The sequence below is a fragment of the Oncorhynchus keta genome, chromosome 25 (assembly GCF_023373465.1).
Source record: "Oncorhynchus keta strain PuntledgeMale-10-30-2019 chromosome 25, Oket_V2, whole genome shotgun sequence".
Classification (NCBI taxonomy): domain Eukaryota; kingdom Metazoa; phylum Chordata; class Actinopteri; order Salmoniformes; family Salmonidae; genus Oncorhynchus; species Oncorhynchus keta.
This window is the reverse complement of record NC_068445.1, coordinates 13,077,913-13,096,445: the sequence shown is the minus strand read 5'-3', so window position 1 is coordinate 13,096,445 and position 18,533 is coordinate 13,077,913. Positions and strand designations below refer to the sequence as shown.

The window sequence follows — 18,533 nt, the reverse complement described above, 5'->3', positions numbered from 1 at the left end:
GGTTGCTTAATATAAGGAATTCGAAAATGATTTATACTTTACTTTTGATACTTAAGTATATTTTAGCAATTACATTTACTTTTAAAACTCAAATACCTTTAGACTTTTAGACTTTTACTCAAGTAGTATTTTACTTGGTGACTTTTACTTTGACTCAAGTATGACATTTGGGTACTTTTTCCACCACTGGATAACAGTAAATATTTTCTACTAGGTGTTAAGAGAACACTTATGTAACATCTGCCTTAGTCATACAGCAGGCTTGCTCTGGTCTGACACTATGTCTGCCTGTCAGTGTGCTGCCTGTTCGCTACATTTCAGCCAATGCAAGGGCGATCTTCCAGGCTCCAGTTATGTAAGTCACTTTTGATGAAGAGGCACTCACCTCCAGACTGCAGCAGTGTTCCTCTTTAAGAACTCTACCCTTACATAAACCATCACGTGTTATAGCCAGTAATGTCATTTCATTTTTGTACCAATGGAGGGCAATATTTAATCACTGGTATTCTCTCTAGGAGAGCCTCAGCATGTTCTGCACACATTGGTCACCACTCTCCCAGACTAACCATCTTAGTCCTACAGCCTTCTTTACAGTCTTCCAGCCGTATTGAGCTTTGCATAGAGCTTTCATGCAACTTTTGTCCTCCTGATGTCCCTGAAATTCAGCATGTCTTGAAAGAAGTCTGTGACACGTTGTTATAAAGGTGAGTGGAATATAAGATTTAATTGATTGTGCTTTGAGGAGTGTCATTTTCCCTGGATTAAGAATTCCCCTCTGTACTCTAGCAACAGATAAATCCAGTCTGAAGGATCATTTATACAAGCTCAGTGAATTGTGATGAAACTCTCATTATTCTCCTTCCTTCGATATTAAGCTGCGATTGGCCTAAGGTATGTACAATACCTTGTTGCTAGGTAACATCAGCAAAAAGCCTCTGCAAAAGCCTCTACCCATCCTCATATTCTCTCTACGAAACCAGAACCAATTTCATACTGATGTGTTTTGGAGAGGAGTGTAATCCAAGATCTGCTGACAAAATGTTGACAATTGTCCTAACCTAATTAGCTAACTTTATTATACTGCACATGTATACCATTGCATGCATTGATCTCTATTAAATGGCACAAAATTGCATACTTTTACAGAAAATGATGTGATGTGTTTGCATTGTAACAGTTTGTAACAGTTTTCTGTGTTTGGTCAGGTTGAATGGTCTTTTAGAGAGACGTCATCAGGAGGCAGATTGTCAGGTTTTAGCTGCAGTTAGCTCAGATGGAAGTGGAGAGACAGCAGTAAGGCTATTGATCATGTCTTTCTGGCAACACACTGCATTACGCAATGCTTTTGAGCCAAAAGCGGGTTCTATTTCTAAATCCGAACAATTAGTTGCACTTCAAAGGATATCAAGAGATGTTTAGAGAACACTGATTGGTTCTGCAGGTCTATGTATACAATGCACGCACAAACATCAAATGGCATAGCATGGTATTCCTTAGGGGATAGTACTGTGCAGTATTTTGGTTTTCAGCCTAGTCCAAAGACAAATGTACTGTTTTCATAGACCTAGAGCATGACCTCATGCTGTAATAGCAGAAGTCTTCTCCGAGAAATCCGTAATTGAGGATTCTTACTGGATTTGATTTCTTGCAGGCCCAGATTTCTGTTCAGATTGAGACGGCTGCTTGTCTGAATCACTGGGAGTCTGAAACAATTATATTCTGGGCTCATAAGACAAAGCATGCCTCCAATGTTTTGCTTTCATCTGAGCTGAGTAAACACTCAACAGAAACAAAGTCAAAGTCATTGTTGTGCTTTGTTTGCTGGTCCATTTTCCCCACTCGATGCAAGTTTATAGCCTGCGTATTGCCTGCTATGCTCCACATCCAATTTGATTTGAAAAGTTCATTTCAAACAATTCTACACTTTAAGATCTAAAATCAGTGAATGATTGCATACACTCATAACAGCAATAGTAGCCCGGGATATGAATGCCGAGTTGTGTTCTGGTGGTTGACAGGGCCATAACAACCATTGATTGGTTACTTGAACTTGCCAAGCTGTTTCATATCTCTACTGTTGTGATGGAGTTTTGCTTACCAGGACAGGTCCTGCCGTCTGCTCCCAAGCGGGGACCTCAGCGGCCCCAGTGTGTGTGTGTGTGTGTGTGTGTGTGTGTGTGTGTGTGTGTGTGTGTGTGTGTGTGTGTGTGTGTGTGTGTGTGTGTGTGTGTGTGTGTGTGTGTGTGTGTGTGTGTGTGTGTGTGTGTGTGTGTGTGTGTGTGTGTGTGTGTGTGTGTATGTGTGTGTGTGTGTGTGTGTGCTTCTGCTCACATGTGCGTGTATTTGTCAGTTTGGCTAAACTCAGCATTGATACAATGACAGAAAGGCCAACCAGCCTGACTAATAATAAGATTTTTTTGTGATGGATTTGCTTCCTCACTGACTTCTCTAGAATGACTAATACAGCTGAAATGCATGTCTAAACAGCTTGGCATTGAAGTGTATTCATGTGTTTATCATTGGAGTTGATTTGGAGCAGCTGTGGACAGGTGTAGCTTGAACTTGTTTTTATTGCATAGAAGCAGTCTTATCAGTAACAGGACCACTGTGCCGTCCACTAAATTGGACATTTGATAGCAGTGAAGTGTGATAGGAGAGACTGCGATAGGTAACCGATCACTGTGTTTGATGTCTGAGAAGAGCTGGGGTCTCTGTGGAGGGGTTGTTACTGAGATGCATGTGTTATGCGGGAGAGAACACAGTTTCGGCAGTGAATCTGGCTGCATGTATTACAGTGATTAGCGTAATCTATTGCAGTGTGGAGAGAGAGAGAGAGAGAGAGAGAGAGAGAGAGAGAGAGAGAGAGAGAGAGAGAGAGAGAGAGAGAGAGAATAGAGAGTGGGGAAGCGAGATTTCCCTGCATGTCTATGCGATTGTGTTTTCACTGATCTACTGCATTACTCTTCAATGCAGTTTCCCTCTCTCCTCCATTCCCTCCCTCTCTCCTTCACTCTATCTCTCTGTGTGCTAATCTTCCCTCGCTCTCACTGCTCACATCCCTCTCTCCTGCCAAACCTCTTCTCTCCCTTTCGTTTGGCTCTACTCTCTACAGTGAAGATGACATCCCCAGTTTTGATGAATCAGCGAGTCCCTCGTACTGGCCGGTGGCTGCCCAGCAAGACCCCACATGATCGGGCTTTCTGGGTGAGGATGTGCCCCCTCTAAGGTGGTTCTTCAGCAAGGCACCGAGAGCACCGGACAGGTCTGAGTAAGTACTGCTCTGAAGGAATCTTTCACTAATAACAGGGTGGAATTGATTGCACTGACAGAATAACAACAAGGACTGTGTAACAACAAGCCTGTGTGTGCAGATCATCTAAACTGCCTCGACACACTGCAACTGATCTGCCTTTGTTTGCCCGTCTCAGCATGCTGTTCAAATTGATTGATTTGCGGTTGTGCTATTGTCAGGGGAGTTTCAGTCCGATGTGATCGCGGTATAGCACAGGTGCCTGATGCATCAGTGGGAGAGCAGTCTTCTATTGTCACGACTCCGAGATGCTGTGTTAGCATTAAATGGTTGTCTTTGTTTACCCATCCTCTTCAGGCAACGGTGTACATTAGCATCTCCCCTCTCATAGCGTCTCTGTCTCCTTTCAGCAGATCTCCATCAACTTCTTAGGGGAATCACAGCTCTCACATTCTGACTTCTCTCTCTGCTTGGATGTACTGTTTCAAAGGATTCTGAAATTATCAGTTTTTTCCTGGTGGGTTTCTTTTGCCTAGAATTTGAGGAAGTAGGAAGTTCATGTTGGAAAAACAGAATCTAGGCACTGTGTGTTTATTGTCCTTGTTATATCGAAGCTTGGTAGAACAAAGAATCATCTCTATTGAGAGTTCGATCGTGAATCACATGAACTGTTCACTACAAATTGAGATAGTTGCCATTGATAAGGCACTTGGTGAGTTATTGTTAGGGAAATGTGTGCGTAGGAAGGCCTGTGTGGCCAAAAATAGATTCTGTAACAAGAAAAGAAGTGCTGAAATGCCTGAAATGATCAATCAAGTCTGTGTTGAGAGAACATTTATTTCTATGGAAACAGTTGTTTCACCTCTGTCTATCTCTCCCCTCCCTCAGCTACCTCTCAGAGCAGGTGAAAGGAGAAGGTAGCTCCTGTTTCTTTATCTGGCCAACATTCAATTAGACTACAATACATAAATATTAATGATAGTTAAGTGATAAATGTTGATATTTCAGTCTTTTGTCTTGTTACAATATCCCTCACACCACGGTTGTTTTGAAGTAATCATCATTAATAATGTATGATGATGAAATATCTGCCTTTCCCCTTTGTCTGACACTGAGATGGCTCATGAAGGAATAATACTGTATATCTTACTCAGATACACTGGACGTGTAAAGATTTTCAATGTACTAAGTTCCAATCAAAGACAGAGAAGTGGTTTGTATAGGGTCTAACTAGGGACAGATATAGTTGGCTTTATTAGTGTTCCTAATGGGGCACAGAGGGCTACGTGGAGTGGACTGAGTAAGGGGCAAAAAGGGTTCTACCTGGAACCAAAAAGGGTCTTTCTATGGGGAAAGCCAAAATAACTCTTTTGGAACCCTTTTTCTAAGAGTGTACATATTTAGCATAAAGTACACTACATGACCAACAGTATGACATCTGCTCGTCAAACATCTCATTCCAAAATCATGAGCATTAATACGGAGCTGGACCCATCTTTGCTGCTAAAAGAAACTACTCATCAGGGAAGGCTTTCCACTAGATGTTGGAACATTGCTGCGGGGACTTGCTTCCATTCAGCCACAAGAGCATTAGTGAGGTTGGGCACTGGTGTTGGCCGATTAGGCCTGGCTCGCAGTCGGTGTTCCAATTTATCCCAAAGGTGTTCTATGAGGTTGAGGTCAGGGCTCTGTGTAGGCCAGTCAAGTTCTTCAACACCGACCTCAACAAAGCATTTCTGTATGGAACTCCCTTTGTGCACAGGGGCATTGTCATGCTGAAATAGGAAAGGGCCTTCCCCAAACTGCTGCCACAAAGTTGGAAGCACTTAATCACCTAGAACGTAATTGTATGCTGTATCGTAAAAATGCCCCTTTGCTGGAACTAAAGGGCCTAGCCCAAACCATGAAAAACAGCCCCAGACCATTATTCCTCCACCAAACTTTACAGTTGGCACTATGCATTCGGGCAGGTAGCGTTCCTCTGCCATCCACCATACCCAGATTCATCCATCGGACTGCCAGATGGTGAAGCATGATTCATCACTCAAGAGAACGCGTTTCCATTTTTCCAGAATCCAATGGCGGCGAGCTTTACACTACTCAAGCCAATGCTTGGTATTGTGCATGGTGATCTTATGCTTGTGTGCGGTTGCTCGGCCATGGAAACCCATTTCATGAAGCTGCTGACGAACAGTTCTTGTGCCGACGCTGCTTCCAGAGGCAGTTTGGAACTTGGTAGTGAATGTTGCAACCGAGGACAGATGATTTTTACATGCCATTGTGCTTCAGCACTCGCCGGTCCCGTTTTGTGAGCTTTTGTGGCCTATCACTTCGCGGCTGAGCCGACATTTCCACTTTACAATAACAGCACTTAAAGCTTACAGCTGCAGTTTTTTCAGGGCAGAAAGGTGATGAGCTGACTTGTTGGAAAGGTGGCATCCTATGACTGTGCCATGTTGAAAGTCACTGAGCTCTTCAGTACGGACCATTCTACTGCAAATGTTTGTCTATGGAAATTGCATGGTTGTGTGCTCGATCTTACACACCTGTCAGCAACATGAGTGGCTGAAATAGCAGAATCCACTAATGCGTGTCCACATACGTTTGGCAATGTAGTGTATATTAGAATATTAGGACTATATTTAGGGAGTATCCATATGATTACATAAGTGTAAGGCAAGAGGAATTGGCAAGAGAAGAATTTGTTCATTTGCACTTGTTTTCACCTGTAGACAGGAGGCGGCACAGAACAGTGTGAAATGTGACTCGGAGAAAGAGAAAGGGCTGAAGGCGGCGAGCAGATACGGTCAGGTGGTGTAGCTGCTCTCTAGCGCAAATCCATGCATGTTAATGTGAGTCGTGATGAGAGGAGAGCTCTGCTGCTGTAGCTCTCCCGTACCCTCAAGTGTCATTTCTAAAAGGCCCCTTACCTCTTCTGTGATCTCTCCACATCTAGTAGTTCCTTTGTAAAGAGTCTGAGGTACGATTGATTGTACCCATGTGGCATCAGGTTCACTGAGTTGCTGTTGTCATGACCAGGGACTTAGCTATAGAAAACAATCCCTGTCCATTTTAGGGTTTAGGGATTGGACCTGATAGGTCTAGATAGGGGAACTAGAACTGAGAGCTTGACAGAATCTGTGCTTCTGCCAAAATAAAGGAACACCAACATAAAGTGTCGTAACAGGGCGTTGGGCCGCCACGAGCCTCCAGAATAGCTTCAGTACGCCTTGACATAGATCTGGAACTCTATTGGAGGGATGTGGCACAATTTTTCCATTAGAAATTCCATCATTTGGTGTTTTGTTGATGGTGATGGGAACACTGTCTCAGACGCCGCTCCTGAATCTCTCATAAGTGTTCAATTGGGTTGAGATCTGGTGACTGAGACGCGCATACACACACGCACACGCACACATGCATATACACACACACACGCACACGCACAAAGCACATGCACACACACACACACACGCATACACACACGCACACGCACACGCACAAAGCACACACACACACACACACACACACACACACACACACACACACACACACACACACACACACACACACACACACAGACAGACTTTAAACCTCCTATGCTCCTTTGATACCTCTCCTTCAAAGTCACTGAGACCTTTTCTTCTGGCCATTGTAGCCAAAATAATAGGCAACTGGACATATTTATACATGACCCGAAGCATGAAGGGATGTTAATTGCTTAATTAACTCAGCAACCACACCTGTGTGGTAGCACCTGTTTCTAATATACTTTGTATCCCTCATTTATTTAGGCAGTTACCTGTACATTTGCAACAGGTGAGTGATTCACTGCCACCCACAGCCCATATGTTACAGCAGAGTCCCAGTAGCTGCTGGTCCTCCTGCATTCTGAATGTAGAGCAACACCATGACTTCTCTCTCCTCCTCTGCAACAGGGCTGACTCATGCCACACATTATTCAACCCACAGAAAACATCTCAGAGAGTTGATCTAGCTGCAGATATCAAATTCTCCATGATGGGTTTTCCCTTTGCTGTTAATAAAGCTCTTATCGCTGTAACTAAATGAATAGAGAGCATCTGGTTATCTGACTGGCTATGCACCAACGTTATTGTAATAGAGTCAAGCTGAGGTCGAAACCCTGCCAGCTCAACAACTGCCCAACAAAATGATGGGTAACCATGGGGGAACTAATGCATTTCTCTTTCACTGTCTGACCAGAGAGTATGTGAGAAAAGCTGCTTCAGTGCTACCAATCATCCAAAACGTCTAAAACCCTTGTAAAAATATTTCGCATTTATTTGATCAAATAGACTTTAAAGGGTAGACATGCAGATTCCTATTGTCAAAAGTATTTATTCATACAGCGTAACAGGTTACAGGGTCTTCCAGGAGGAGCGCTTGAGCCACTTCATCATTGCTGAGAAGACCCTGATTATCAAGGAGCGTTATTTGATAGGCTGAGAGATGGACCGAGAAACCTCTCCAACGTGAGATTCAGCACCCTGAGCCCCAATGTGGGGGGCTAGAAACACAAGCCAAAGGGGTGAGAGAGAGAAATATAATCACTTTATGTATAATAAACATTAATACATAACAGTTCTATAAGTTTACTAGACCTACTCTATGTTTCTACCACACCTAAACAAAACTTCAAGCTATAGCAGAGCTTTAAAACATCCTTACCTATGCAGTAGAGGGAATCTCAGTCTGGTCCTAGACTGAATGGCAGTCATTTTGTTTCCTCTCTTGGAACGCTAAAAGAGAAAGGTAAAGAAAATGTAAATCAAATCTTCTGAATGCAACGCAACAATATAGTGAGGAATAAAACATGTTTATCTCATATATTTATCTCATCATAGCCACATCAATGACACCAGCCCCTAATTGGAACATAAAGCAACATCTCCTATACCTTATTGTTGATCCTGAGTTTGGTCATTGAGAAGCAAAGAAAGCTCCTTCTTGCTCTCTGCTCATTCCCACTCTCTGTCTCAGCCTGGTCTGCTGGGTTTGTTGCAGTAGAAGCTGGTCTTGATGCCTCCTTACATCCCTGCACCAGCTGCTGGGTCAATGATTTTACCAGGACTCTGTCAAATTCAGATTCCTGGGAGGCCATAACGGCTTGGAGGGCGTTACAAGAGCCAAACGCCTCCAGGAGGTTTTTATGTGCACCCCTGAACACAGTGTGGATGTGCAGGTCCTGAGGGTACGCCTGTGTCCTTGAGAATCCAGATGCAGCACAGAACTCAGACAGAACTTGTCTGATGAGCTGCTGAAATATTGCTGTCATATCTACTGCCTGTTGGGAAGATCCATCTAGGGCTGAGGGACCGATCTTTGATAGCAACCTTATCACCAGTATCGTGACAAAAAAATCTTTGTCGGAGTCCATCAAGGACTGCAGAGGGAATGCAGTAGCACTGCTGATGTCTGAAGGGATGAATAACTCCCTAGGGTAGCACACTTATTTCTCTTCCATGTCAATCCCAACTCCCTTTGTTAGCAAATATGTTCTCTTGCTGGTGCAAGAGGGAGTGAAGAATTGAAGAGAGGCTTTGGCACTCGATTGTCGGTTACTTTCAGTCCTTGGACTATTACGATGCAGGGCTTCATCTGTGTGTGTCATCATCTTTGTCCTTAGGTCACTCATAGAAATCCCTGGCATTATACAGTCCCTGGTGTCGATGCAGGAGCTCCTGGCGATGGGGAAGGTCAAATCATCAGGCACCTCATCAGGGATGGGAATACCAGAGAGGTTGATCTCCAGCTCACACTTAGACCTTGGACCCTTTTTCAGATCTGGATAAGGAACAATGACACTGTGAAGAAATGGACAAAGATGAACAGGTTCTAAGGAGTGACATATATAGGAAAGGTAATCAGGGAGGTGATGGAGTCCAGGTGAGTCTGATGACTCCCAGGTGCACGTAACAATGGTGACAGGTGTGCTCCATAACGAGCAGCCTGGTTACCTAAAGGCCAGAGAGGGAGCACACATGACAGTTCCCCCTCCCCGCCGCACAGCTCCAGCCGCAGGACTCCGACCAAAGGGACGATCCCGGGGATCAGGAGCGGACCAGTCGCCCCTGCTGCTGTGCGGGAACCTGTCGCCGGCTGGGGCGTGGGAACCTGACATACAGGCTGAAGCAGGTGAGCCTGGTGATCCAGCTGAGGCATGAGAGCCTGACGAGCCGGTGGAAGCAGGGGAGCCTGGCGATCCAGCGAAGGCATGAAAGCCCGACAAGCCGGCTGAGGCAGTGGAGCCTGGCAATCCGGCTGAGGCATGAGAGCCTGACGAACCGGCGGAGGCAGGGGAGTCTGGCAATCCGGCTGAGGCATAAGAGCCTGTAGCGGCTCCCGGACCTGACGTCATTCCCATCGAAACCAAAAATAAATAAAATAACTCCCAGATGTTTCCCTTAGGTGAGGTGTTATTCTGTAACGAATGCGCTGAGAGTTGGGAAGCAAGTACAGAGAGTGAGTGTTTAATAAATAAACGGAACTTAAATCAAGGAACACGAACAACGCACCGACACGGAACAGAGTAAATAACACCTCGCCAAAGGGAAGCATCAGGGAGTGTTTTTCGTTTTTGTGTTGGAGGTGACGTCGGTCTGGGTTCTGCTGCCGGAGCAACCGAGTGTGCCTCAGCCGGCTCATCAGGCTTGCATGCCTCAGCCGGTAACACGGGGTCTCAAGACTCGATTGGCCTGTCAAGCATCTGTTGCCGAGTCTACCGAGGATGCCTCAGCTAGCTCGTCAGTTTCTCAAGACTCGGTGGGCTCGGCAGGCTCCCATGCCACAGCTGGCTCGCCAGGCTCCAGCTTTTCAGGCTGCTCGTCAGGTTCCTGCGCCTTGGTGGAGGCGACTGGTCCGCTCCTGATCCTCCGCATTGTCCCTTTGGTCAGCATCTTGCGGCTGGAGTTGCGCGTCAGGGAGGGGGTACTGTCACGTATACTCCCTCTCCGGCCTCTAGGTTACCAGGCTGCTGATAATTTCCCACACCTGTCACCATCGTCACCCGCACCAGCGCTTCATGACACTCACCTGGACCCTATCCACTCTGGCTCAGACTTTTGGCTCTGTAGCTCAGCCAGGATCTGCACCGAGGCTACGCGAATGACCTCCCTGCCTCCTGACTTTCCAAAGGGGGGCAACTACCAGGGCTGGCCTGAATGGCCACTGAGAGGCCAGAGTTAAGCTGGTGTACACCTCCCCCGCGATAGCACAGCTCAGCTGAGAGGAGCTGGAGGAGGCGAGGTTGGAGTGGCCCTTAGACAAGGACATCAGGAGGCTTTCCACTGTTACTCCAAAGAGATCCGTCAGAGGCTCCTCTATGAGGGCAGCCTCTTCAGATGCATGCGAGCTCTGTAACCAGGTCTGTCATCTTGAAGATACACACACAAACATCACTGATGCCATGCAAAGAATCCCAAAACCAACATTTTTAACATGATTTTGATGTTTTTACAACATCAGAATTGTATTATTTCTGAAAGGCATGTACTGCCCCCAATGTCTTTATTCATAGTTTACTTTATAATGGCTTACCCAAGACCCGTCCCCTCTGGGGCAACATTTGTTATCAGAACATAAAAATACAAGGTATGCTTTCCAATTGATGTTAGGTATGGGTCAGGGATAAACTGAATCAATACATTGAAATATTACTGTGAGCATACCTCTTAGGAGAGTAGCATGGTGGTTTGGTAGCATGGTGGTCTGCCCTGCCATTCCTCCTTTCCTTGGTCCAGTAGTTCATCTCACTGATCAGTAGCCTTTTCTCCCGCTCATCCAGACTGTCTAAGGAGTCCTTAGACCCTATCAAAGAGCACTGGGATTCTGGGGAGGTTGCCCCACTCCTCAGGTTCACCCCCATGATTACGAGCCAGCACTGGTAGCAGAATACGGAGGGCCATCTGGGTCACGACCCTAACAATCTTCAGACACATCATGAAGAGCTGCTCAAATGTCAGCTATGGCCAACAGAGTAATATTAAATCAAGCTATTCCATGACACATTCTCCTAAATAGTGCATTACTTTTGATCAGATCCTTATGCGGAGACTCACGTTATTCTTCATGCCATGCTGAATCACTCTCCATTGGCTAGAGAAAAGAAAGGGAACATATTTGAGTTGCATATTTTAGTGTTGAGTTAGTGTATTTGATTAAGCAATTAAGTACATGAGACAGTTTGTTCTTGATTTTGGGATAGAGATAAGGGTATGGTTAAGGTAGTGGTTGAAATCACATTTGTGGTTAGAAGGCACATTATGACTGCAAATTCAGAGTTGTTTTATGTGAGGTTGAAGAAAGACGTGGGACTTACTCATTAGTTAGACTACTCAGGAAGGAGAGGAGGACTGGGGAACAGCTTGTCCCAATATTGAGAGATGGCATTAGAGTCCTCTGAGCCTCCTTCTCCAGCTGCTCAATGATAGATCCCCTGTCCTGGAAACTACACCTGGGTGCATGAGAATACCCTGGGAAACCACAAAGAGAAATCTGAAGTTAAATCAAAACTTTATTTCTCATTTTCGTTCATTGGTACTGATTTGATTGCACTGGACAGGTGAAAGCATATCCCTTTGTGGGCCTCCACAACCTCGATTCGGTCTTATGTAGTAACATTTGAAATTGTGTTTTTTAAATTAGATAAAAGTAGAGACTCGGAGCTTGAAAATGGCAAACAAACTAAAAACATTTTGGGGATGCATGCCACCAAAGCCACTACACAACACAACATAATTAAACACACACTAAACAATACATTAAACAATACAATACTGTTTGACACTTTAACGGTGTCAAACAGTGCCCACAAGCTGTTAGGGCCTACATAAAGCTGTCCCAACAGCAGAGTCCCAAAAGCAGTCCCAACACCTTACCACTGCTACACCTGGCTATCAGCGGAGCCTTGTCTGGCAGCGAAACAGTTCATACACCCTCATTTACTGGCTTTTAAAAAGACATAGCTGACAATTGAGATGTACAAACTATGGCATAAAGGGACAACAAGCAACACAAACATAGACGCAGACACATGCACACACAAACAGTGGGGCAAAAAAGCTATTAGTCAGCCACCAATTGTGCAAGTTCTCCCACTTAAAACGATGAGAGAGGCCTGTAATTTTCATCATAAGTACACGTCAACTATGACAGACAAAATTAGAAAATAATTCCAGAAAATCACATTGTAGGATTTTTTATGAATTTATTTGCAAATTATGGTGGAAAAATAAGTATTTGGTCAATAACAAAAGTTTATCTCAATACTTTGTTATATACCCTTTGTTGGCAATGACAGACGTCAAACGTTTTCTGTAAGTCTTCACAAGGTTTTCACACACTGTTGCTGGTATTTTGGCCCATTCCTCCATGCAGATCTCCTCTAGAGCAGTGATGTTTTGGGGCTGTTGCTGGTATTTTGGCCCATTCCTCCATGCAGTGTGTTTGGGATCATTGTCATGCTGAAAGATCCAGCCACGTTTCATCTCCAACTTCTTGTTAACAAGAAATTTGTGGAGTGGTTGAAAAACGAGTTTTAATGACTCCAACCTAAGTGTATGTAAACTTCCAACTTCAATTGTATCTTCCTGGCATATTACATTATTTATGCAGCAGCATACAAGACATTTTTGGACAAACCTTGTTGTGCTGTGCTCACTTCAATAGGAAGGTGGCGCGGCGGTCCTTCGTGGGCAAATTTTGTCATCAAAGTCTGGCATTCTCTGGATTCATGGTGCTTTCAAGACAAAAAAACAGGGTCGAATCATGATGACGTCAGTGATCTTCAGGCCGGAGCTAGTTTTTTCCTGAGTTCCCAGTCGTCTTGAACTCACTAAAGTCAGATTTCCCAATTCTGAGTTAACAGTTTATTTGAGCGCGTTACAAATCATGCTGGATTGACAGCATTGCCAAAGTTGAAACTCATAGTTTTAAGCTTGGAAAAGAGACCCTTTACGTCATTTTATCTGTGGCTAATGACCTTGAGCCTTCTTGGATGGACACTTCTAATGTTACTCTATGGCAGAACCCAAGGGTCTTGAAATTTCAAGCTCTACCCTTAGATTTGGTGGTGACATAGTGTCCCCATGAGTGACAGAACACTGAGCCAATTACGGCGCAAAACTGAAACCGCGAACCACCGCATTTAGCCATGGCAAGGTGACTGGGAATATGGCTGAATACAAATAGTGTAGCTATTCCCTCGGTAAGGCAATCAAACAGGCAAAATGTCAGTACAAAGACGGAGTGGAGTTGCAATTCAATGGCTCAGACGCAGGGTCTACAGACAATCATGGATTACAAAGGGAAAACCAGCCACGTCGAGACACCAACGTATTCCTCGCAGACAAGCTAAACACCTTCTTCGCCCGCTTTGAGGATAACACAGTGCCACCAACGTGGCTACTCCCAAGGACTGTGGGCTCTCGTTCTCCGTGGCCGACGTGAGTAAGACATGAAAGCTTGTGAACCATCGCAAGGTTGCCGGCCCAGACGGCATCCCTATCCGCGTCCTCAGAGCATGTGCCGACCAGCTGGCTGGAGTGTTTACGGACATATTCAATCTACTCCTATCCAAGTCTACTATCCCCACTTGTTTCAAGATGTCCACCATTGTTCCTGTACCCAAGAAAGCAAAGGTAACTGAACTAAATGACTATCGCCCCGTAGCACTCACTTCTGTCATCATGAAGTGCTTTGAGAGGCTAGTTAAGGATCATATCACCTCCAACCTACCTGACACCCTAGACACACTCAATTTGTATACCGCCCCAATAGATCCACAGACGATGCAATCACCATCTCACTGCACACTGCCCTATCCCATCTGTACAAGAGGAATACCTATGTAAGAATGCTGTTAATTGACAATAGCTCAGCCTTCAACATCATAGTACCCTCCAAGTTCAGGTATTAGATTTCTCCTCGAAACTCAAAGTATGCGTAATTAACCATACCTTGTTATCGTCAGACATGATGTGTAGCCTATTGTAGCAGGCTATTTGGAGGTAATACTGATAGTCCCTTTAAAAGCACGTGGGTGAACAGTCAGCAGACGCAAGTGAAGTGACATGGACGTTATCCTTGAATTTTACAAAGACATTGTTGAATACTCGTTTCTGATAGGCTTAAGCATAGGGATTCGTAAAATACATTATACACATGATGTCACAATTAGGCCTAAATCTACTGCATAAATCCAATGGATTTGTTATATTTCTATGGTCTAATGTCTAAACGCTTTGTCGACAATATCAGAAAACAGGTCATAGCATGTAATATATGGTTCATCAAGCATCCTCATCCTCTTCTTAGGCATCATCATCACCATGCTCAAAAACGTAACTCGCTGCAACCCATTAGCTATAATTCTGAGGCTGCAAATCAGCAAAACTAACATGTGCAATACATTATATTCACTTGCACTTAAAGTAGTTTAAAATCACTGATGTTCTCTGGGGCTCGAACTATTTCAGCACTGTTGAGCTGTCAATGTCTGAGTTTGTAGGCGTTAGTGGACAGCGCCATGGTCCTGAAATGTTTTGAATGAATCTGGGCAGCACCTGAGACAGCGCCATGGGCCTGAAATGTTTTGAATCTGGGCAGCACCTGAGACAGCGCCATGGTCCTGAAATGTTTTGAATCTGGGCAGCACCTGAGACAGCGGCATGGTTCTGAAATGTTTCGAATCTGGACAGCACCTGAGACAGCGGCTTGGTTCTGATACGTTTCGAATCTGGGCAGCACCTGAGACAGCGGCTTGGTTCTGAAATGTTTTGAATCTGGGTAGCACCTGAGACAGTGGCATGGTCCTGAAATGTTATGAATCTGGGCAGCATCTGAGACAGCGGCTTGGTTCTGAAATGTTATGAATCTGGGCAGCACCTGAGACAGTGGCATGGTCCTGAAATGTTATGAATCTGGGCAGCATCTGAGACAGCGGCTTGGTTCTGAAATGTTTTGAATCTGGGCAGCACCTGAGACAGCGGCATGGTCCTGAAATGTTATGAACCTGGGCAGCACCCGAGACAGCGGCATGGTTCTGAAATGTTATGAACCTGGGCAGCACCTGAGACAGCGGCATGGTTCTGAAATGTTATGAACCTGGGCAGCACCTGAGACAGCGGCTTGGTTCTGAAATGTTATGAACCTGGGCAGCACCTGAGACAGCGGCATGGTCCTGAAATGTTATGAATCTGGGCAGCACCTGAGACAGCGGCATGGTCCTGAAATGTTTTGAATCTGGGCAGCACCTGAGACAGCGGCATGGTTCTGAAATGTTATGAACCTGGGCAGCACCTGAGACAGCGGCATGGTTCTGAAATGTTTTGATTCTGGGCAGCACCTGAGACAGCGGCATGGTCCTGAAATGTTATGAATCTGGGCAGCACCTGAGACAACGGCTTGGTTCTGAAATGTTTTGAATCTGGGCAGCACCTGAGACAGCGGCATGGTCCTGAAATGTTATGAATCTGGGCAGCACCTGAGACAGCGGCTTGGTTCTGAAATGTTTTGAATCTGGGCAGCACCTGAGACAGCGGCTTGGTTCTGAAATGTTTTGAATCTGGGCAGCACCTGAGACAGCGGCTTGGTTCTGAAATGTTTTGAATCTGGGCAGCACCTGAGACAGCGGCTTGGTTCTGAAATGTTTTGAATCTGGGCAGCACCTGAGACAGCAGCTTGGTTCTGAAATGTTTTGAATCTGGGCAGCACCTGAGACAGCGGCATGGTCCTGAAATGTTTTGAATCTGGGCAGGACCTGAGACAGCAGCTTGGTTCTGAAATGTTTTTGTTGACAAAGCAGCAGTGGCTTACATCCCACTGGTCACACACTGGTTGTATCAACGTTGTTTCCAAGTCATTTAAAGGAAATTATCTTGAACCAACGTGAAATAGACGTTGAATTGACGTATGTGTCCAGTGGGATATACTTATGTTCTATCTTGCGTGCAATGATGCACGAAGCAGAAAAAAACGGTGTTTGTTGTTTGCAGTAACTTATCTGCTGTTGTAATATTAGACGTGGTAGTTTCACCATTAAGTATTCCAGCTTTAAAAATGCAGTATAAGGTCTCCCCAGTTATGGTAGATTAATTTAGCAAGACATTCTGTATACTTCTGGCCCTTCTTTGGACACTGTGTTAACAACCCTCCAGGCAAGCTTCAATGCCATACAACTCTCCTTCCGTGGCCTCCAATTGCTCTTAAATACAAGTAAAACTAAATGCATGCTCTTCAACCGATTGCTACCTGCACCTACCCGCCTGTCCAACATCACTACTCTGGACGGCTCTGACTTAGAATACGTGGACAACTACAAATATCTAGGTGTCTGGTTAGACTGTAAACTCTCCTTCCAGACCCATATCAAACATCTCCAATCCAAAGTTATATCTAGAATTGGCTTCCTATTTCGCAACAAAGCATCCTTCACTCATGCTGCCAAACATACCCTTGTAAAACTGACCATCCTACCAATCCTCGACTTTGGCGATGTCATTTACAAAATAGCCTCCAATACCCTACTCAACAAATTGGATGCAGTCTATCACAGTGCAATCTGTTTTGTCACCAAAGCCCCATATACTACCCACCATTGCGACCTGTACGCTCTCGTTGGCTGGCCCGTCGCCAAACCCACTGGCTCCATGTCATCTACAAGACCCTGCTAGGTATAGTCCCCCCTTATCTCAGCTCGCTGGTCACCATAGCATCTCCCACCTGTAGCACACGCTCCAGCAGGTATATCTCTCTAGTCACCCCCAAAACCAATTCTTTCTTTGGCCGCCTCTCCTTCCAGTTCTCTACTGCCAATGACTGGAACGAACTACAAAAATCTCTGAAGCTGGAAACACTTATCTCCCTCACTAGCTTTAAGCACCAACTATCAGAGCAGCTCACAGATTACTGCACCTGTACATAGCCCACCTATAATTTAGCCCAAACAACTACCTCTTTCCCAACTGTATTTAATTAATTGATTTATTTTGCTCTTTTGCACCCCATTATTTTTATTTCTACTTTGCACATTCTTCCATTGCAAAACTACCATTCCAGTGTTTTACTTGCTATATTGTATTTACTTTGCCACCATGGCCTTTTTTGCCTTTACCTCCCTTCTCACCTCATTTGCTCACATCGTATATAGACTTGTTTATACTGTATTATTGACTGTATGTTTGTTTTACTCCATGTGTAACTCTGTGTCGTTGTATCTGTCGAACTGCTTTGCTTTATCTTGGCCAGGTCGCAATTGTAAATGAGAACTTGTTCTCAACTTGCCTACCTGGTTAAATAAAGGTGAAATAAATAAAATAAAATAAATGTAAATGAACAAATCCAACACTGTTCTACCGAGTCCTTCTCAGCCAGAGGTCACTGACTGTAATATTGCTAATTATAATGGTGCTTTTAAAAACAATATTAGTTACTTGTAATTGCTTTCTGGGAGGTAATTATTACAGAGGATGAGCCCAGTTGCACAGCCTGCTCGCTTGGCTCATCATGGACTGGTGGTGAGAAATGTAGCCTGCGAACAAGTCAGCCAGATCTGATCCCCATCTGCTACCCCATGCTAGGCTACTGTAGCAACTTGCCGGCCTGCACCATCCTTCATGGCACTGATTCTACACGCGCAGTAGGCTTATGGCACGCCGACATCCCACAACAATTACCCAGTTGGAATTACTTGCTGAAACTTCAAATCATACTTCCGCCCTAATATCAGTCACATTTGACCTTAAGGAAGAACCGCCCTTTAAATGTTGTTCAATTAGGAAAATTCTAAAGCTACTTACTGATTTCTCTATTAAACTTAAAAATGTAGGCTTAAATGAACCTTATCTGGTTGTCGTCAGCCATTATGTGTGACCCGTTAAGTTGCCCGTTCTGCGTCTCTGATAATGTGGCTTGGTTGAAAACCTGTCTGTGAACCTTCCGCAGACACAATGAACCGAAGTGAATATGGACATTACCCATGGCATAAAGACATCATATTCATGACATCAAATATGTCTAGACGCCATAGAGATCCTCTTAAATGTGTATTCCAATACCTGATTCTATGCCAGACGCATTGTTGACATCATTAGAAAACAGATAGTGTCACACAGTACATGCTGTTGACAGCCTACCCCAAAATCAAACAGTAATCCACTCCACCATGATAAGAAATCTATCATATAGTTTTGACATATTACACAGGATATGACAGAGTTCCTGGTTTGAGATACTGTATATAAACAACAGGAAATGAAAAAAAGAT

At 44.6% G+C, this 18,533-nt stretch overlaps 1 protein-coding gene across 9 annotated transcripts in view; it reads left to right on the top strand.

Moving 5' to 3' along the window:
* The first annotated feature begins 554 nt into the window (after positions 1-554).
* LOC118357844 (citron rho-interacting kinase) overlaps positions 555-18,533 on the top strand; it is a 63,740-nt gene continuing 45,761 nt past the window's right edge. For 8 of the 9 annotated variants that reach the window (XM_052478668.1, XM_052478675.1, XM_052478669.1 and 5 more), the window contains exon 1: positions 2,897-3,268. The gene's annotated coding sequence lies outside the window, so the exon portion shown is untranslated. Of the gene's footprint in view, positions 705-2,896; positions 3,269-18,533 lie in introns of those variants that run through there. The other variant, XM_052478667.1, reaches the window with a different exon arrangement.